The 22,782-nt window shown below is 40.6% G+C and overlaps 1 protein-coding gene and 1 pseudogene across 2 annotated transcripts in view; both read right to left on the reverse strand.

Annotated features, from left to right (window-relative positions):
- Positions 1-22,782, reverse strand: part of NPSR1 (neuropeptide S receptor 1) — a 145,240-nt gene that overhangs the window by 56,727 nt on the left and 65,731 nt on the right. The window lies entirely within an intron of this gene.
- LOC140609449 (developmentally-regulated GTP-binding protein 1 pseudogene) lies at positions 15,209-16,313 on the reverse strand (annotated as a pseudogene).

The following is a 22,782-nucleotide window of genomic DNA, read 5'->3' on the forward strand; positions in this document are numbered from 1 at the left end:
TGGTTTCACAGAACAGACTGAGTTCCATTAACTGTCTCCTTCAGAGTAGATTAAGGTCATGATTATAGAGTCAAGACGCTGGAAGGAGGAATATGATTGGAAATTCTGATCCCCAAGCAGATTTATTTTTTCTTTCTTTCTTTCTTTCTTTCTTTCTTTCTTTCTTTCTTTCTTTCTTTCTTTCTTTCTTTCTTTTTTTTCTTTCTTTTTCTCTCTTTCTTTCTTTCCTTCTTTCTTTTTTTGGGAAAATTAAAAAAAAATTAGAGAAAGAGAGAGGGAAGAGAGAGGCAGAGGGAGAGAAAGAAACATAAGCAGGCTCCACACCCAGCAAAGCCCAACAAAGGGCTCCATCTCATGACCCTGAGATCAGGACCTGAGCTGAAATCAAGAGTCAGACACTTAACCAAATGAGCCACCCAGGTACCTCAATCCCCATGCAGATTTCTAAAAGAAGTCTCTAGATTCTGAGATCTCTGCTAGATTGTAAGCTCCTGGTTAGCAGTAGCTGTGCCTAACTCAAGTTTATAGCCTTATCCCTTTTCAGAGTGTCTTGCAAGATAGTCAGTGTTCGAGAGATAAAGGAGGAGATGTTGGCCAATTCAACAGATTTGTAAAGTTCTTGGAAATGCAAGGTCACTACTGTAGGATTCACCTCACATAGAGAACAAGACAAAGCACCATTTCTTAGATTCCTGCATGCTCTCAACTGATGTTCATACTTTTCCATATACAGCAGAATCATGGGAATAATGAACACTTAGCAAACCTTTTCTTGGCAAGTGAGTAGCATGTGAACATTTGTCACACTGGATAAGGGGACTACTGAATACAAATGATTTGAAGGATCACTTTGACATTTCTGACAATATAAGATTCTTTTAGCTTCAAGTATGATATTATGGACGAAAGGTGCCCTGGTTTTCCTGGAGGACACTGGATGGCAATGGCAATGGTGAATCTCCAGGGTATATAATGCTTCCAACTCAACTCAATGTCTTTAGTGTTGTTGTTTTGCTTTTAAAGCAAGGGAGGTGATAATTGTTTGCTTGTGGTTGTGCACGAAAACTTTTTTGATATTGCTAAGTGTCCTTTTCTCTCCCCTCCCCCCTTTTTTGGAACAAGATTTGAAGACTTTATGTAAAAATTTGTTTAATGATGGAACTTGCATTGCTCAATCTGATGTCAGGTACCTAACTGCCAATTAAAACTATTTCTCAAAAAAGTAAGTTCTTGGGTCTCTAAGTTTTAGACTCATTGTGCTATACTAATATGATCCTGGCACTGTGCCCTTCACCAAGATTAAGTACTGGCTGAGCTTAATGGCCCAAACTATCAACTCCCCAGCTCTTTATTAATCCTGGGAAAGTGGCCCGCACCTCAGTCATTACTGCTCAATTAGGTAAATAATCATCACATCCATTCTCATTAGACCACTCTCTTCACTGAAAGCTGTTTCTGAGATTTTCATTTAGTCTTAATAAGTCATAAATGCCACTAGTGTCTCCTTTTTTCTATTGGTCCACTAAACAAATAAAACTCATGTATCTAATTAAAGGAACACAAATCCTTCTAAAACCAACTCTCTCTGCTTTCACTGTGTGCAAAGCCAAGAATCTCATTACATGAGGCCAACTGGCTAGCGTGGGTCATTGGTCATTGCCGGGTGGTGAAGAAGTCTTATACTCATATGTGCAAATATCGGGTTCAGAAAGAGCACATGTTTCCTTGAAGTGAGGAAAAATAAGGCATTGAGTCACTACTATTTCTCCTTCTCACTCTACAGGGGAATTTCTTGAGGCATGGCAGTACATAATGACCATCATACAACATGAGGCTCAAACTGACTCTGAGTGTAAAAATAAAAAACATGGGCAACTTGTCTCCACCCTTAATGAGAATTTGTTTTCCTAGTAAGAATGGTCTTCCATCAATCCTATAAATAGTCTTATATTTTTAAAAATCCAAGTGAAAGAAAGAAGAGTTCCATTTGCAGTTATCCAAAAGACGAATTCTTTAAATATCTTTTTTTCTTTGCAGTTCTTGCAGCAGGTTAGCATGAAAGTAGTAGATTGCAACAAGAAATAGTTGGTTCTTATTTCATCTCACTGCAAAAGGGCACAGGCTTATACATAGGGAGGTGAGGCAAACACAAAGATAGGATGCTAAGATCCTCCTTGATTCCTCAGTCTACCTCAGCCTCCTAGTCGAGATCACATTGTTAGTAGTACAAGCCCTGCCAATGACCAAGCAAGATGTGGTTAGAAAGGTCTAGTCATTTCCATACAGGATGGGAATCCTATAATCAGCTAGCAGAACCTGTTAGATTGCCATCATGTTCTGGTGGGTTCTCTTGCCCAATCATGCTTCTTCCCTTTTCTTTTCATAGATGTTAACCCCCCACCCACCCATTTTTTCATGCCATCATTCTATTTCTGCACCTGTCTCCCAAAGAACCCAACTTTAAACAAGAAGTAGAGCAGGAAAGGACATATGACCATTTATTGTGTTCGGATAGTCTTCAAGGGCTACCTCTATGCATAATCTAAGATCTTAGCTCCTAGCCCAGGCCTAAGTTCCTACTGAATTTTCTGGAAGATAGTTTTCTGAAGAAAAAAAATAATAAATAGGAGGCTCAGGTTTTGTTTAACCTAGAGCCATGGTAAAAACTGTTTATCTTATTTTCTACAGTGTGTGCTCATTAATTCAAGCTAGTTAATTTAATACATTTGGCATTCACGAAGAAAACAGTGTTGATTAATAGATTGGCTCCCAAGGTGACTACAACCAAGCCAATACTTGAGAGAATAGAGCACAAAGAAATACTAGTTGTGACGAATAGCTCAAGGAGAGAACCATTATTTGTTGACAGAGATGCTGTTTATGAGGCAATTCTTTGTTGGGCTAGACTGCATTGTGCACTGCAGGAAATGTGGCATCCCGGCATTGTGTGATGATTCCAAATGCCCTGGCACTGCCTCTAGTGGAGAATCACTTGTAAAGCAAGCTGAGGTGTTCAAGGTCAGAGTTATCTGAGTCTGAACTAATGCATAATAGATTAGGGCAAAGTTACTTGTGTTGAGTTGGAGGGGCAGGAAGTGGAGCCAAAGGTCAGAGGAGACAGAAAATAGTAGGGAGCATGTAGAGGAGGGTAGCAGAAACCAACCACAGGCTCAGAAGAATACTGGAGGATTTGGGCTATGGTTGGGTCACTAGAATAGCAAAGTGAGACAAAGCAATGCCCAGCCTAGGGGAGATTGATTAAAGAAGAAGCAGGGAGCAGTCTGGGAACAGGATAGCTGGCTGGGCCTCAGAGTTAGTACTCATACACTGGACACTCAGTATTTTATTTCCTTGGAAAAGGCTTGTTTGTTTCGGTGCGTCTCGTAAGGTCTTGGCCTCACCTTTCCACGTGACACCCACCTTTCCCAGAAAATAGCTCTCTGAGTCTGATCCTTGTCACTGAGGAGGGCAGAGACAAATTTTGGCTGACCACCTCTGTGGCAGCCATTGCACCGGGGCCTTTATTTAATACATGTTAGTTTATTTCAGGCAGTGTTTATAGGAGTGTATCTGAGCTGAAATCTCTAGCTTACACATAAATAGAATTAGTGACCATTCAGAGTCTGCATTCAACTTTGGGTTCAATGAAATTTGGAGTCTAAATTGGACTTTTATATATTTCTAACTGAATAGAATAATTCTAATTAGATGAAATGGTTCAATCTAAGTTGCAGGATAACTAAAGACATTCACAAAATCACAGAATCTTAGAGAAGCCAACATGGAGACTTCTGCCTATGATAAGGATTACCTCCATAAACAGTAAAGGCCAGGCCTGGTGTATTTACATGTAATCTCTTTCCATCACCATAACTGTCCCCCCAAAAGGCAATAATATAATTTTTGCATCTTGTGGTCCCTATGAAGATTAAATTAAGTAAAGTATGGAAAGCACATGTGTTGGTGCCAGTCACAAAGGAGGCCTTGAGTGCATCGCACCTACTCTGCTCATTTCCCCAAGAGAGAAATGAAGCCATGAGAAAGTAAGTAATGCATTAAAAGCCACACCAAATGAAAAACTGTAGAGCTAGGACTCAAACCCAGGTATCTAGTCTCTGCCACCTTTTTTCGTACAGCTTTCAAACTAAGAGAGGCTTTTAAAATGTTTTAATAATTGAACAAAATTGCAAGAAGAAAAACATTTTGCAGCACATGAAAATTATATGAAATTCAAATTTCGGTATCCACAAGTTTATTGGAACACAGCCATGCCCATTTGCTCACATATTGTCCATGGCTGCTTTCCTGCTACAACAGCAGAGCTTGGCGATTGAGACAGAGATCATATGCCCCACCCCCAAGTCTAAAATGTTTAGAAAAAGCTGGCTGACCCTTCTCTAGACCTTAGACCCCTGATCTTTCCATTATGCCCAAGTGCTGGTGGATCCAGATTGTTTGTGACTTTGCCAAATCTTCCGGTATTCCTGGGGAATTATCAAATTGCCATGCAGGTTGCATTGAAGTGCTCCCTGCTAGCTTACATAGGAGAGTTTTGAAGGTACCAGATGGGAACAGATTCCTTTCTTTCATCTTAACAAAAATCCAATCTCACTCTCTTTCATGTTCAAAGCATTTGATTAATGAGGACGTGAAGGGGAGAAGGAACAATCCTTGCAGTAGCACTGGGCTGGGCTGCCAGTTGGAGCTGCCGCACGCAGTTGGAGCTCCTCCTCCCCATGTCTGCCAGGTCCCAGAGCTCCCAGCCCTGCCCCACTGAGGCTGCAGACATGGAGGCTGAAACAGCACCAGCTTTGAAGGCAGGGACCTGTTTGTTATTGTCGTTGTTTTAAATTTTATTTAAATTCAATTTGCCAACATAAAGTATAACACCCAGCGCTCATCTCATCAAATGCCCTCTTTAGTGCCCACACCCAGATACCTCATTCCCCCCCACAACTCCCCTTATGCAACCCTTTGTTTCCCAGAGTTAGGAGTCTCTCATGGTTTGTCTTCCTCTGATTTTTCCCACTCTTTGTTCCTATTTCTCCACTCACTGGCTGTATAGTCTTGGGCAAGGCATTTAACCACTCTCATTGTTGGTTTCCACAGGTTTAAAATGGGAGTAGTGAAAGCATCTATAGCTTGGGCAATTAATTAGGATTAAATGAGAAAATATAAGTAAAGAGTTTTTTGTTCATTTGTGTGTTTGTTTTGCAAAGAGTTGGCTGACTGAGCAGTCAGTAAATATTAACTATTATTTTTTTTTCTGCTTATTTGTCAGCAGGGAAGAAGCTCATTTTCTGATCTCAGTGAAAATGCCCTGGAAGGTGTTTTTTAAAACATTTTAAAAAGTGAATACAAGCACACAATACGCAATTCAAGCAGCACAAATAATAAAAATAAATGTCTCACAAAACGAAGTGTCCCGAAATGTTCAAGGCAATTCTATTAATAATAATAGCTCTAAACAGGAAAGGACCCACATGCCCATCACTGGTAGAATGGAGAAATACACTGTGCTATATTCAGACAGTGGAGCCATTCATTAAGGAGTGTGAAAGGTCTACAACATGTGTAACAATGTGGATGGAACTCTTGAACAGAATGCTGTGTGAAATGCTGGAGCCAGACATAAAAAGCATACTAGATCTAGACAAAGTATAAAATCAGGGGAAGCTCATTTTGGTCTCTGGGATTACTCTTGGTGGATCTGAAGGTTGGTGACTACAAGCTGGTGGAGGCGGCTTGGGGAAAGCTGCCAGTGCTCTGTTTCTTGATTTGGGTGCTAGTTACATAGGTGTATTCAGTTTGTGAACATTCATTAAACTGATATTTGTAATGTGTGCACAGGATTAGACTTCATATTTCAATATAAAGAATAAAAACTAAAAATAAGAAAGGCACCCTCCACCTACTTTTGACTCCCACTCACTCAGTTCCGCAGAAGCAGCCACCGTTGCCATCAAAGAATATCCAGAGCTAGTCGCTGAACGTACCAGAACATGTCTGCATGGGTATATTGTGGGTATTTCTTTCTTTCTTCTTATTTCCTGAGAGCAAGTTTTCATTTTCTTTTATAAAATCTTAATTTTTTTAGAGCAGTTTTAGGGTCACGGTAAAATTGAGCAGAAGTACAACTACTCCCTGCCCTCACACCCGCACAGCCTCCCTCAGTATCAATCCTCCACAGGAGCAGTGCATTCGTTACAATTAATGAACTTATATTGACATATCATAATCATCCAAACTCCATAGTTTACATTAGGGTTTTCTCTTGGTGGTGTACATCCCAGGCGTTTGGATGAATGTATAATAAAATGTAACCATCATTACAGATAGTATCATATAGAGTGTGAAAAATCCTGAGAGCAAATTTTGATGGACCTAGCCCTCTGTCCTGTTGACAATCTGTTACAAATGTAGACCTCAGAAGAAGGAAGAAAGAGCAGAGAAGATGGGAAGGAGCTTGGAGACTGGGTAACCCTCCTGGACCTGGCAAGATAACTGCAAATGTTTGTTAAACTGTCAAAGTGAATTTAAGGGCTTCAAGGTGGCTGGGCCATCTTCCTAATGTTGGGTTGAGACCCAGATGTAATCACCTCATACTTTGTGTTTGAAACTCTAGGTATCCCTTTGAGCAGCTCTGGTCCCAAGCGATTTATGATGAGCACTTGGCCTAATTTGTGATTCAGAATAACATCCACCTTTTCTGTGAAACCAGTTTCCTCATTCTGAAGCTATAACAATGTCTGACAACAGGATGGGGTATTTGAAATCGGGGCCACCATAAAGCCATAGGAAGGTTTCCTTGTATTTTGGGCCCTTATCTTCCTGGCTGGTGACCTTCTCCTGTACTTTTGGCAGCATCAACAACCCCAAATGTTATTTACCCTTTAAGAGCCACTGCAAGTTCCACCTCACCATGAAGTTCCCACCATGTTTCCCTGGAGGATGCTGACTTGCATCACTTCATCTAGCCCTTCTTTAAGTGATCATCAGTCTATCTTATTGATTGCTATCTGCTAGGCTTTAAATACCATGCCATGAGCTAGAAACACTACAAGGAAGAAAATTCCATTCCTATCCTCAACTTGTTCACATTCAAGTGTCAAAGGGAAGCATGTAAGATAATTTAACATATTACTGCATGATATCTGTATAAAGGATTGGGTGATGAATCAAATATGCTGGGGTAGGGACCAAGAGGACAAGGCAGGTTTCACAGAGGTGCCCCTGGAGCTTTGTATCTTGAAAAATGAGCAGCACTTTGCTAGAAAGATCACAGCAAGAAAGCAGTATGTGTGACGGCATGGGAGTATGACACACGTATTGTCATTCATCACTCTGTGTGTCATTGCATTTACTAGTCTTTCTAACGAGACTGTGAGAGACTCATGGATGAGACTCATAAGAGCCTTCTCTGTTCTCCTAGTCAAGTTCTAGATACTAAAATTACATAGAAACAAAAGATTAAGGGCAAACACAGGAAGAATCTTCTTAAAAGATTTAACTAAGGGCCTGAATTTTACATATTCAACAAATCTCCATTTTTAGTATGTGAACTTCTCTTCGGACTTAGAATATAAAGGAAACCTCCTCCTCCTCCTCCTCATCCTCCTCCTCCTCATCATCCTCCTCCTCCTCCTCCTTCTCCTTCTCCTTCTTTCTCCTTCTCCTTCTTTCTCCTTCTCCTTCTCCTCCTTCTCCTTCTCCTTCTCCTTCTCCTTCTCCTTCTCCTTCTCCTTCTCTGAGAAAGTGCAAGTTGGGGGAGGGACAGAAGGAGAGGGAAAGAAAGGATCTTAAGCAGACTTATACCCAGCATGGAGCTGGACATGGGGCTCCATCTCATGACCCTGAGATCATGATCCGAGCTGAAATCAAGAGTTGGATATGCAATTGAATGAGCCACCCAGGTAGTACTAAGGAAACCTAAAGAGATGAAATGGAACTTCAATTGGAATAGTTTTTTTAAAAAAGATTTTATTTATTTATTCATGAGAGACACAGAAAGAGAGAGGCAGAGACACAGGCAGAGGGAGAAGCAGTCTCCATGCAGGGAGCCCAATGTGGGACTCTATCCCGGGACTCCAGGATCACGCCCTGGGCCAAAGGCGGTGCTAAACCGCTGAGCCACCCAGGCTGCCCCTGGAATAGTTTTTATAATCAAACTATGATTTGCAGCTAATCTCCTCTGTACTTATCCTGCCTTATTCAATACCCCACGTCTGGATCCCCAGGGCTTGGTTCCCCAGCTTTCAGGAGGATGTGAATTATTTTGAGAATAATTGGGCCTGGACTGTGACATAGTCACTATTTGAATCCACTGTTTGCCACTTAATTGCTCTGTGACCTTGGGAAACTTACTTAGACATCTTGGGTCTTTGTTTCTACCTTATAAAATTGAGGTAAGTATACATATTTTGTTAAGATTAAATGTTATAAGTGTTTGGAACATAACACTTTTCCTTCCTTTCTTCTCCTTACTTCCCTTTCTATCCCCTTCCCTCTTTCCCTGGAAGGTTTAGGAAGAAATTTTGGAAAGAGAGAACCTGAGAGTTGGAGAGTGAAGAGATTCTGAGTAGCTGAGAGAGAATTTGGGAGAGGCAAATGGATGGGTGGAGAGGAATTTTAAGACATTTTGCTGGGTTTCTTTCAATTTATCCCCACTGATAAATGCCATTGCCTCTGAGAGGTCTCCTTAAGACTGAAGTTGGATGTTTCTTCAGAACAGAGACCAAACAGACTGCCACGAGGGGGCTCAGGGTTGTTGGAGTGCATGGATTGCAGAAGAAGGATAGGACTTTAGTGATCTAGAAGAAGAGAAGACTCAAGGTCACACTCTTGACCTGAGTGTGTGCCTGTCATGCATTCCTTTAAGGGCTGTTGCCTGGGAAAAGCATTAGACTCCAGACTAATATGTGACTGGCAAAGGACCTTTTCTCAGTAATATCTTAGAGCTTTCAAGTAGCTTATCCCCATTACTAGAGGGGATTATGCAAAGACCCTGTGTCCATTTGACAGGGATTCAGGCACAGTGGGGAGATGGGTGCAATGACCCAAGCTATATCTCCTGGACCTGTGTCTATGATTCTGTAATGACTCACAAGGATCCTTCTCTATGTTTCCCACTCCACTCCCAGGCAATAGAGTCTCAACCTCCAGGTAGTGTACTTCCCTCTCCCATCACCCCCACTTCAGCCCACCAAAACCAAAGGGCTCTCAGTTGTGAACAAATCTGACAACTAATTCTGCAGGGCTAATGGTTGAAGCCACTTATTATTCTCTCAACAGCACTGTTTCATTTTAATGGGGGGCATCAAACCTTGGCGCAGGAGGGACTCTTTAATGGAAGGATTCCAGACAGTGTGGAATGCAGACAGGAACAGAATGGGCTGGCAACATGCCCAAGGTCACACAGCAAGGTGGTGGCAAAGCTGTAAATAAAACTCAGCAGCCTCGACTCCCAATCTCACATGGCTGCCCCAGCCTAAGGCTGCCTCTCTTTTGGTCAGAACAGGGGCTTTCGGCCCTATTCTTGAACTGTGTTAGTGACAGTGGCCTGGCCTGAAGGTGTAGAGGCTGTGATGTGAGACCCAAGCACATCCTCCCTCGCTGCCAGAACCCAGCATGAAGAATAGGAGCTTCGAGGAGGCTTGATCAATAGATATTATGCAAATGCCTAGAGCAATAACATTCCCTTCCATTACCAAGCTAACAGTCCCAATAAAGAGCGTGCCTGGATTCTGACAGTTTTATTTTTCCTGGTTTGTCAGACGGAAACCAGGAACTGACTGATGCCCACATGAAAGCAGAATAGGTACATGACTGGCAGAGGCCCAATTCCTTTTTCTCTGAATTAGAGGCCCTTGCACCATGAGCTTGCAACAGGCCGGCTCTGTGCACATCAATTATGTTCTCTGGCTGAGAGCCTTGCTGAGTAGTAAACATGCCTGAGCCATGATGAGCCTCATTTGTGATGCAGCCCCCATAGAAGGGAAGCAGCGGGCAGCCAACCCGCATCCCCTCCCTCTTTTCCCTCTTCACCTCCTCCCACCTGTCACCGCAGCTAAGGGATCCTGGAGCCAGAGTATTTGTTATACTTTGGCTTGTAGTGTGCAAGAAAAATAACATCCTTCATCTTCTAAACCAAAAATTAATTGCTAGTATGAACTCCTACTCTGTTGGATGTCAAGAACTTAATTGCAGTCAATTAAGTGTTTACTCTTCCCCTGTCTCTGTAGTCCTCTTTAAGTTCAAGAAAACGTATGCAATGTCAAGTCGTGCGTGTGCATGTGTATGTGTGCATCTGTGTGCATGCACGCAGGCATGGTGTCTGGTCCCAGGTGTCTTCCCTAGTCCTCACTGGCATCTACTAAGAAATGCCCAACCCTGTCTTGCTTTTGGTTGTCAGCAGATCAAAGTGATGCCTGTCGTGCCCACTGCACAGCCTCTTTAGGCCGCAGGCTCTCTTCTCTCGGTTGCTCAGAATACATTTCTCTGCCCTGGCACCAGGATGCAGGGCAGTGTCTGCAGACAGCGGGTGCCTATTTCAGGCTCTCTGCCTACACACCCACACAGACATTTCTTCTCACTTTTGGTGCTGGGTGGAGGGGGGAACCCAGTGTTTCACTCACTCCCTGGACTTTCTCTTGAGAAAATGGGTCACAGATCCCCTTGCTCTTGAATTCCCCTCCCACGTCTCCTTAATGTTGGTTCTAGAGGGCCTCAAGGCTCAAGGTCTCCTTCTCAGCAGCAGCCTGATGTCTAGGCTCTAGGCTCTTGTCGCCCGCACACGCCCCCTGGCCTTTCCCATTTCTGGGTCCAGGTAGCCTAGCTTTTCAGCTTTTCCTCCAACTCACTTGAAATTCAAAAGCTAAGAAGTAGATGATTTTTTTTTTGCTTTGTTTTTGTGTTCCTTTAATAAACCTTCGTTATGGCAGTAAAAGCCTTATGATATAGTTGTCCAAATGGAGGATTATGTAGTGATCAAAATGCTAAAGAGGAGAGGGGGAAGAAGCAAAAACATCAGACGGTTACACTAGATTTTTAAAACTTGCTTGCAGTCATTCTTAGAGTTTTAGAGAAAATTAAGCCTTAAGGAAAATGATTGGGAGTTTTCAATTTCTCTATGTTCCCAAGGTTGATAGCTTCCCAAAGTTGCCAAGGGCAATTCCCCAGGGTAATTCTGGATGCACTGGAGAAAAATAATTCATTAAATAAATGGATGTTTTGGGAAAGCACTTCTCAAAGTGTGATCTGAGGACACCCCTAAGGGTCCTGAGACCCTCGATCTATCAGGTCGAAACCATTTTCACAGTAACACTAAGCCTCTATTTCCTGGTTTACTTTGTTCTCTCCTGAGTGTGCTGTAGCCTGTGGGAAATTCCTCTGTGCAAACGTAAACACCTGTGTATGCACAGGAAACAGATGTACAAAGATCTCATATGTTAGAAATATCAGATAAACAATAATATTGTATTGCTTTTAAAAACATGAAAACAAGGCAGAGGATTCTAAATGTGATGAGATTAAAAGACAACTGTAACTGAGCAGATATATTATAACAAGCACAAAATAGAACTTTAAGACGTGTAGAAAAATTACATAGTAATTGAAATTAAAATCTCAATAAACACTGCTAAATAGAAGATTGGAACCAGATGAAAAGAAAATTGGAAGTTTAAAGATATGTCCGAAGAAATTACCCTGGAGGCAATGGAGACACAAGGAGGTGGATCAAAGAGAAGTTCAGACACACAGTGAATAGAATGAGAAAGTCCAACGAAAATCTCATTGCAGGTCCAGAAGATGATAAAGAGAATGGAAAAGAGGCATTATTCAAAGAGACAGTGGCTATGAATTCTCTGTAATTGAAGGATGCCAGCCCTCAGATATAAGAAAACTGGCAAAGTCTAGATTCCACACAATTTTCAGACAACAGCAGATTTACGATGAGGAAAGAGTTTGTGTTGTTTTGAATCACAAACAAAACAGAGGGGGCATTCTGAACAAAAACCTGGGGGATCAGGGCTTCTTAAAGGAATTCCGAGAGTTTCAGACACCAAAAAGTCATAGGGAGACTCTATCTGTGTCCAAGGTCAACACTAGGAAGAAGGCCTGGCCATCAGAAATCACTTGGATGGTTCAGCCAACATGTGTTGACACTTGCCAGGGTCACCCAGCCTCAGGACTGGTTTCATAAATTCTCAGACAAGTCTGGAGAAAACCTTATAGAAGCTTTCCTTTCTGGGAGTTTCAGAGGGAGGGAGGGAGACAGGAAAGGGCAGAAAATATTTGAAGAAATAACGGCCAAAATTCTCCCCAATTTGAAAAAAGACATAACTCTATACATGCAAAAATCCCAATGAATTTCCAGCAGGATAAACTTAAAGAGATGTGCTCCAAAACACATCATGGCTAAACTGTTGAAAGCCAGAGAGAAAGACAGAAAGCAGTAGAAGAGAAGTGACTTGACAGATACGAGGGCTCCACCTCTTATGCTCCCCCTGGTCTTCTTATCCAGAGGACTCCTACCCTCTTGTAGCAGGTGGTCATACTGCACATAGAACTAGGCCCATGAATACTCGCTCTAAGGAGAGAAGAAAATAGAAATAGCTACAACATAAAAACACAAAATGTTCCTAAAAAAGAATATATCAGGCAAATATTAACTAAAACAAAGATGCTGTGGCTACACCAATAGAAGATAAAATCTTAAAAGCTAAGAGCATTACTGAAGATAGAGTTACTGAATATTGATTAGAAGTTTAATTCACTGGAAGATGTGACAATTCTAAACTTGTTAGAATAAATAAAGTAAAAAAATAATAGAACTACAGGGAGACATAGACAAATGTATTGCCATACCAGCAGATTTTAGCATCTTCTTTTAGTTACTTATGGATCAAGTAAAGAAAACAGTCACTAAGGATAGAAAAGATTTGAATTACACAATAAACAACCTTGACTTGATATAAATATATAAGTATTGCTCCTCAAATCTGGAGAACGCATATTTTGAAAGGCACATAGCACATTATAAGATTGTTATGCACTAGACCATGTGTCAAGTTTCATCCAATTTCAAAAGCATCTAAAACATACGAGACATTAAGCTAACAATAACAAAGACATAACTAGACAAGCCTGGCATTTTTGAAAATTAAAAAACATACTTCTAAATAACAATTTGTCCAAGAATAAACTGTGATAGAAATTATAGATTAATTAATCATAATGGAATAGTAATGACAATAATATCTGTCAGAACTTGTGAGAGGAGATTAAAGCATCTTTGAGAAATACTTGTGATCCTTAAATGCTTATTTTAGAAAAGAAGAAAGTATGAAAAGAAATTATCGGAGTATCTAACTTAAGAAGCTTGGCAATGGTGGAGGTGGTATTACTGAAAGTGGCAGCATAGAGAGCTCCCTGGTTCCATCATGTCAAAAACTAATAAGCTAGTAGAAACTCTCAGAATCAGCTTTCAAAGAACTCTGAAAGATAGTAAAACAAAACAAAACAAAACAAAAAATGAACAAACAAACAAAAAACTTAGAACAACTGGGGGGAAAGCCTAAGACATTGCTGCATTGCAGTGAGATAGTGCTATGGTATTTTATTTTTATTTTTTTTATTTTTAAAGATTTTTGTTTATTCATGAGAAACAGAGAAAGAGAGGCAGAGACATAGGCAGAGGGAGAAGCAGGCTCCCCATAGGGAGCCCAATGTGAGACTCAATCCTAGGACCCTGGGATCACACCTTGAACCAAAGGCAGATGCTCAACCACTGAGCCACCCAGGTGTCCCTGCTATGTCATTTTAAATTGCATGCTTGGCATACCCCACTCTCCAGATCGGCTGTGGCCATAAAAACACTGAGCTCCTCGTGGAGGTCGCTAGTGCCACAGGGATCATTATGAATCTTATTTTGAAAGAGCTGTGATTGTGTTTTGACCTGTCTGGCAATTCCCCTTAGCACTGGTACAAAGTGTGGCCTCATATCACCTGACTTGGAGTGTTCCCAGGGCTGAAGAGCTCCCCAAGTGGCACTTGCTGAAAATATTTAAAGACAAAGGTATTGAATACAGTAGTATGGAGCAAAAAATAGTAATAGGGACAAGCAACAGATAAAGCAAAAAGCCAGGGAAAGGTGAGGTTGGAAAAGAAGATATTTGGGGGAATAAAGGCTTTCAAAGAACCCATGAACACAGGTGCTTATACACATTCTCAGGGCTTCATGAATTCTCAGACAAGTCTGGAGGAAACCTTATAGAAGCTTTCCTTTCTGGGAGTTTCAGAGGGAGAGACAGAGACAGAAAAGGGCAGAAAATATTTGAAGAACTAATGGCTCAAACTCTCCCCGATTTGAAGAAAGACATAACTCTATATATGCAAGAATCCCAATAAATTCCAAGAGGGATAAACTCCAAGGCACATCATAGCTAAACTGTTGAAAGCCAGAGAGAAAGACAGAAAGTAGTAGAAGAGAAGTGACTTGACATATACAAGGGATCCTCCATAAGACCAGCAGCATATTTCTTTTCTGGAACTATGGAGGCTAGAAGGCAGTGGGATGACATATTTAGAGTGCTGAAAGAAAAAAAAACTGTCAATCAAGTTTTATGTCCAGCAAAATCACTTTTTAAAGATGAAGCAGAATTTAAGACATTCCCAAATGAAAAACAAAAATATTTCACCAGTGGACATGCCTTAGGAGAAATGTTAAAGGGAGCCCTTCAGGCTGAAATGAAAGGCCACTAAACAGCAACTAGAAGTCATGTGAAAAAATAAGGAACAACAGTAAAGTTTCACAGCAAAGGTAACTATAAAAGCTAGTATTGTTGCATTTCTTTTTTGTTGTTGTTGCAGTCACATTTTTATCCATTTCTAAGACCAAGCTCCCAAGTAACCCCTTCTGCAGCTGCCTCACTGTATATACCCATCCTTATTCAATCCATTCCCAAACAAATTCTGACAATGACACATGAGCTACACATAGCTGGCTGGCCTAGCAAGTCCTTTATGCAGTTGAATTTAGAAGGTGACACCAAGGTAAGACAACTAAAGTTCCAGTTTGATGGCTTCCATCTCCCTCCCCTGTATCCTGATCCACTGGTTGCCAAAGCTAGAAAGGGTTTGGGATAGGGTGCTTGGTCACAGGAAAAGCTGCTATGGTTGGCCCAGCAGATGGGGAGAAGGGAAGGTTTCACTTCTTCATAATCTGAATGACATCCTCGTCCTCCAACATATGGTCTTTACCCACTTTTTGAGGATTATGTTTCACAGACAAACCCCAGACCAGAGCATATTTAAATTCTTTGATAAGATTTTTGTGAATCTTCTTGCAGAAATCCTCCACTGTAGTCCTGGAATAAGGCAGCACCACTGGAGATGTATAATCGGGCAACTGGCCTTTGGGTTTGGTGTAAATCCTCACTAGTTTCAGATAGTCCCGGATCTTTTCCAATAGGTCATCAAAATTCCAGCAGTGATGGGCAGAAATGGGTACACAGTGAGGCACCTTATAGATGATATCCAATTCCTCAATGGAGATTTGATCAATCTTATTCAACATATAGATACAAGGGATATAAACTCTGTTTCCTTCCACCACATTGATGAGGTCATCTGCTGTGGCATCAATGCAGAGTCACATCAGCATTGTGAATTTTGTATTCAGCCCGAATGCTTTTCACAGTCTCAGCATCTGGCTCACTCTGAGGGTGAGTGGCCGTGAGCTTAATGCCTCCTTTATCCTTCTTCTTAAAGCCAATGTTGGGGGATTTGCTGTTCAAACGAATGCCAAAGCCTTTCAGCCCATTTTCAATTATCTTTTTATGTCTCAAGGGTTTCAGGACATCCAGAACAATCAGGATCAAGTTACATGTTCAGGCCACTGCAATGACTTGACAGCCTCTACCTTTCCCATGCTTTGCACCTTCAGTGATACCTGGAAGATCCAGGAGCTGGATCTTAGCACCTTTGTATCTGATGACACCAGGCACAGTGGCCAGAGTAGTGAACTCATAGGATGCCACCTCAGAATATACACCTGCCAGGTTACTAAGCAGTGTTGACTTCCCCACTGATGGAAAACCCACAAACCCAATTCGAGCATCATCTGTCTGGGCCACATCAAAACCTTCTCCTGGCCCACCACCACCACCACCTTTTGGGATAATGAGTTCTCTATGAAGATTAGCAAGGCAAGCCTTAAGCAGCCCTGGGGGTGTGCTGTGGCCTTGTTCTTTTGAGTCCGAGCCATCTTGGTTGGCTTCAATCTCTGTGATCTTCACTAAGGTGCTGTTCATGATGGCGAGTCACAGGGAGGTCTATTATTGCATTTCTTGTAAGTATTGTAATTTTTCTTTCTTGTTTAATACAATTAATTAATTAATTAATTAATATTAGAGAGAGAAAGAAAGAGTGTAAGCAGTGGGGAGGGCAGAGGGAGAGGGAAAGAGAGAGAATCTTAAACCAGGAATCTTAAGCCTGACACAGGGCTCAATCTCATGGACCTGAAATCATGCTGAACCAAAATCAAGATTTGGATGTTTAACTGACTGAGTCACCCAGGTGCTCCTGTTCAATATGATTTAAAAGACAATTGCATAAAGCTGTAATGATAAATGTATGTTAATGGGCACACAACATATAAAGATGTAATTTGTGGCCAGCAACAGCAAAAAGGATGAACTTGTAAAGACACAAAGTTTTTGTACATTGTTGAACCTAAGTTGGTATTAATTTTCAAACTTGATTGTAGGAATTATGACATTACAAAGTTAAGATATTTATTATAATCCCATGGGTAGCCACTAAGAAAAAAATAAAAATCCCACAGAAATAAGCAATTAGAAAAGCTATACACTAGAAAAATATCAATTATTCCTAAAAGGAGGAAGCCATAAAAAAAAATTCAGGAACAAATAAGCTATAAGCAGAAAACAAAAAGCGAAATGGTAGAAGTAAATCTTCCTTTGTTAGTGATTACTTTAGATATAAATGGATTAAACTAATCAAAAGGTAGAGAATTGACAGAAATCATTATTCAGTTATATGTTGTTTAAGAGACACTCATTTTAGTTTCAAAGACACAAATAGGATGAAACTAAAAGAAGAGGGGAAAAATCCAAGCAAGTAGTAACCGAAAAAGAGCTGTTGTGGCATTACTAGTTCATTCATCAATAAATATTCATTAAATGGCCCACTATGTGCCAGACACTCTTCTAAGTGTAGTGAATAAAACAGATAAAAATCTTCCTTTCCTGGAACTTACACTCCAGTGGCCATTAGTGGATATATTTGAAGGTTGAGACAACTGGATTTCCTGATAGACTGGAAATAGAGTGTGAAAGCAAGAGTCAAACTATCTCTGAGGTTTGGGTCCTAAGTAACTCTAAGACTGGCATTGCCATGAATTGAAGTGGTTCCATATCTTCTAGATTCCACACTTTCTAAGAACCATATTTTCTAGATTCACCTTCCCTATGCTGTTCCAAGTTATAATTTTTCAATGAGAAATTTGAGAGGCAAAAGTGAGGAGAGACCATTCTGTCAGTAGGTCATGGAACGCACATGTATAGGCAGCTTCAAGATTTACAGTGGCTTCTCCAGCTTCTGGAAGAGCCTGTTTTGCTTTCTGAGGGTGAGACAGTTGGTGGGAGATTGGCCACAAAGCCTGAGAATTGCTACAGTTCTCCAGAGAACATTTGAGAGCCACTGGCTTTGGGGTGGGTCTTTCCTTGACCTTCTGGCTTCTTGGTCTTCATTTTTCCGACCATGATCACATTTGAGAAAGCACCCACTTAACTACTACATTTCTTTATTCCTATAATTGTTGCAGTGATTTTGATTTAATGACAAAATCTGGATTGAGACAGGTAGGAAAGGTTCCAAGTGGAGTAGGTTTAGGGAGACAGGATCAGAAATTCAGCTCTGGATATGGATTGTTTGAGACATCTTTTTGTGGCAATGTTTAGGAGGGTTGCATATTCAAGTCTAGAATTTAGAAGTGAGGTCTAATCTGGAGATGTAAATGGGAAAATTATTGGCATATAGATAATATGTCAAGTCATGCTGCTGGATGAGATCACTAAGGAAGTGGGTGTGGCCAGGGAAGGGTAAAGATATGAGAACCAAGTTTTGGGACACCCTAAACTAAGAGATCAGAGAGAAGACCAGACATGGAAAGGAGGCAGGGAAGGAGGAACCAGTGGGGTGGGATAAAAATCAGGAGAGTACGGTGTTCTGAAAGGCAAGTTTGGAAAGTATTTCAAGCAGCGGGGAGTGATCAGCTAAGTCAAATTCTGCTGACAGGTCGATCAAGATGTCTGAGAACTGAACATCAGTTGATTATGTTTACTATATATATGGAAGCTAGAGAAAAGTGAAAAGTTGGTAGAGGAGGAGAATCAAGTATTTTATTATCACCAAAAACAACATTTTTCTGCACTTCTTTTTTCTGTGAAAAGCTTTATTTTTTTTATATAGCTAAGTCCACTGTGCATATATAATCCTCTATCTTGCTTTTCATTTACTTTATGAGTTTTTTTCTATACTATTACAAATTTATTATTAACATTATTTTTAATGATACGTTATATTCTTTGAGGGGCTGTAGCATATGTTATTTAACTGTTCCTTCAATGTTGAACATTTAAGTTGTTTACAATTTTCTGCAGTTATAAATAGCCGTGTGATAAAAATCTCTTTGCAAAAAGCTTCATCAGCGGTTTTAGATGACTTCCCGGGGGTAGATTATCAAAACCTTAACTGCTATTTTTTAAAAAAGAACATTTTTAAAGCTCTGTTTCAGGCTTTTGGAAATTAACTCATTAAGCATTACTTTTCACGAGATCCATTTTGTTTTCCCTAGAGCCTGAGGTTAAGAACTCCTACTTTTTCAGCTCTTATATTCCAATAATCACCCAATTTATTTTATGGAGGAAAGAGGGAAGGCTGGCATGGCATTTGCGGGGAACATATGTATAGGACCCAGATATGTATTCACGTATTCATTCATCTATTTATTCATTCATTTATTCATTTATCAAAGTCAACAAAGTAGAAAAGAGGAATAGGGCTCTGGGACAAGAAATGAGAGGGATGGTGCAAGTTGGCCTTCATTTTAGCTTTTTCCTCCAGGGTTTTTTTTTTTTTTTTCTCTGAAATCTCTAGGGCCTCTTTGTGAAGCATGGCCATCTCTGTCTGTACACCTAGCTGTGCATGGAGGTTGGAAAGGGAACATAGTAATCCATGGACTATTCCTGGGATTCACAGGATGCTGGTGAGGCTCAAAGGAATAAAATATTGGAGACTCACTGAAGTTTTACTGGTCACCGGTCATTTTTGCTTACCCTACGTATATTTCTGCTGATGATGGTATACAATAATCCTTTTCCCAACCAGGTCTTAATGCACATGATTTAGGTGGTGTTGACTTCATTCCTCCCACCAATGGTAGACTAGTGACCCAGATCAATCAGATTAGCCCATCCCATGGCCATAGTGATTAGCTACTAGCTCTAAGGATAAGCCTAGTGCTGGTAGAGTCCTTTGTAGGGTGAGAGATCCTGCCTAAGAGAAAGATACAACCATTAAATGGGGAGAGAACAGCAAGAGACAGTAGTAAGGCCAGCAGGAAGTGAAAGAGAAGACACTTGCAGGTAGACACTGGTTTTCAAGAAGAGTGAAACCTAATAATTGCTACGAAACTTCATGGCCCTTTAGACCAATTTGCCGAGAAACACTGTCCTCTGAGGAGATGCTCTACCTCAATCTTAAAGAAAAGAAATAATAAATCTAATCTCAGGAGCAAAATCCACATAATGAAATATTGCTATTTCAATACCCAGATCTCCTTTGAGAATAGGCACGTACAGTCAAGCCATTTCCCTTTTGCCTTTTGAGAGCATATGATTTTCCTGACATTAGCCAACCAATTTGAAATTTTTTTTTTTTCAAATAATAGAGGCTTTCTTTGCTGACTGTCCCTCCAAGGTTATAGGATAGTAGGACAGGCTGGGTTTTGAGGAGACTATAGCTGTCTTGAAATATGTTTAACTGTAAGAAGATCCTCCATATTTTCCATCATAATGACTGCCTATCCTCCAAACTGTCCAAGACCTACACCTTGAAGTTACATACTCCCAATTCCTCCATTTCTATCAGTCATCATCAAATTCTAACTCCTGAATGTATTTTTTTTTAATTCATCCACATCTATCGCCATTGCTTGGCTTAAACAGCAGAATTCCCAACTCTCATCTTGCATCAGCATCATCTGGGGAATTTTAAAAAATATCAGTGCCCAGGTGTCACTCCTAGAGATTCTGATATTAATGATCAGAATGGTATTCGGGAATCTGCAGTCTCAAGAGCTCTTCAACTGACTGTCATATCTCGCCAGGGTTGAGAAGCACTGGATTTGAAGCTATTGTGAGATCCTTATCATCTCTTTAAGATTATGAAAATATTCTAAATTGTCATCTTGACTCCTGCAGTCTGGTTCCTTTCCAATCTGTCCTCCACTCCACTTCCTGGGAAATTTTTTGGGGGAATTGATTTCCAGTAGAACCTATCTGATTCTGTCACTGCCATGATTGTGACCCTTCTATGACCTTAACCCAAATGTATGGCTGGAAGCACAACCTTATAGTAGGCCACCCACCCCCATCTCTTTAATATAAACTCCTATGCCATTTCCCTTCCAGTGTTTCCTACTCCAGTACCAAAGCAGTCTTTGGTATTCATAAGAGAAATACCTTAAGACAGTTGTGACATTCTATTTTCTTGGATGTCATGTAATTTCTTTCCATACAGTGCAGTATATTATACCTGAAAAATTTGTGACTTCAATGACTCAATAAATGCAGAACTAAGGTAATTTAAATATCAAGTACAGTACATTTTATCATGAAAATAACCTCCACACAGAGTTGCATTGCATCTCTATAGTAATACTGACCGAAAAATGATGAATGGGTGAAGTATTCTGGTAGAGTCCACATTTGTACAGAGGTGTGATTAAGAAGCCCTCTCCTCACAAAGCCCTGTTACTTAAATTCTGCAAAGGAAAAACTATTTCCTAAAATTTCCAACCAACTTTTATTTTTCAGCATATGCTTCCAAAGCCTTAATGGTACTTTCACTGTGCATGGGTTCCTGTAAAGAGTCAGACACCTGCTAACACTCTAAATTCACCATCATTTGATCATTCATTTATTGTATCTCTAACCAGATAAGCAATTTTTGGATTGGTTCAGGCAATCATTAAACCAGATTCATGAGTAGCCTTTAGTTCTTTCTAAATGCTATACTCATTATCATTCAAACTTTAACAAACAGATGAGTTAATATTTGTCATTTATCTGCAACTTCTTTTTTTTCTGTCCAAGAACTAATAATCTCTCACTCATTACAGGTGCCACAAGCACTGGGAGTAAACACCATTTTGTGCTCACTTTTTACAAAATAACAGCCTCACTGTAGAAATGTACATGTGTATTTGCAGATAAAGATGTTTAGTAGAAATGTGCCTTCTGAGTAGTCAGCTGGTCTCACATCACCAGTTTCATGATGTACTTTGCACAATGACCTCAAACTGTGGATGAGTCACATCCAGTCTCAGTGAAATTAAAATTGCTAAAATGTCAGGGACCTCTGGTATGGATACCCAAATAGTCCAGAAGCCACCCTAGAATTCTGGTATGGAGAAACAGAATGGTACAAAAGCCACCATGGCAATTCTCAGTAAGTTGCCTGGATGATGAGCCAATAGAGATAATTGGGTTTTTCCTGTGTCAGGAGATGGAGCTGCACTTGTACTCAACTTCCTGGGTCTCAAGCAGGCAGCTGTCATTCCTAAGCAACTATTGTAAACAACTGACACCTAAACCACCTGCCTAATGCCCAGGTGATCTTTTTCTTGCCTCTCCGACTCCCTTCCCCACCACCGATAAACTTGCCCTAGTTCTTGATAGATAAGAAAGGTGAACAACTGGAGAACCTGAGTCTGTTCTGGGAGGTACACTCAAGACCTGCCCCAGTACTTCCCAGGGGGAGTGGTTAGAGAAACACACTTTTTTTTCCCCCTTAGATTTGCTTTACAAATTTCATTGAAAACTCTGTCTGGTACACATAACCTGTGAGGGGATCTTTAACCTGAGCCCTTTTACATGATAAGCTTTTAGTGTCACTTGTGAATTCTGGAAAGCGAGAAGCCCAAGTGTCATTTGTTTTTATAATGACACGACTGTGCCCCATCCTGTCTTGTGTCCCTCTCCCTTTGCACATTCTGTCCTTCTGCCTATCATCCCTTCCTCCACTAACCACCTGGAAACCACTAGTGGGATTTTGAGATCCATCTGTGTGATAGTAACCCTCATCCCCTGGCCCTCATCCAAGGCAGAGATAAAGCACACCTGTCCTCCATGCTACTGATAGGTGCAAAACAGACATAGGCAACCAATTCTCAGTACTGAGGCATTATTCTCCAGGATTGGCCCATCCTAGGAGGCAAGGCTTACCAAAGCTATATATTTTTTATGTATAATTAATTTTGTATTACATAAGGAGTATGTATTTCTAAAAAAATGAGAAAGTACTGAAAAGCTAAATATGACCCAGAAATAAACACTTCCTAACGTTTTGTTGATACCATTTCAGATTTTATTAAGAACTGGCCTGATGCCCTACCAATTTCTTGAAAGCTACTTTCTTTTCTTAGTAGGAAAATATGGCAGGTCATTGTTATCCTTATTTGCACTCATTTAGTTA

Source organism: Canis lupus, chromosome 18, assembly GCF_048164855.1.
Source record: "Canis lupus baileyi chromosome 18, mCanLup2.hap1, whole genome shotgun sequence".
NCBI classification, from domain to species: domain Eukaryota; kingdom Metazoa; phylum Chordata; class Mammalia; order Carnivora; family Canidae; genus Canis; species Canis lupus.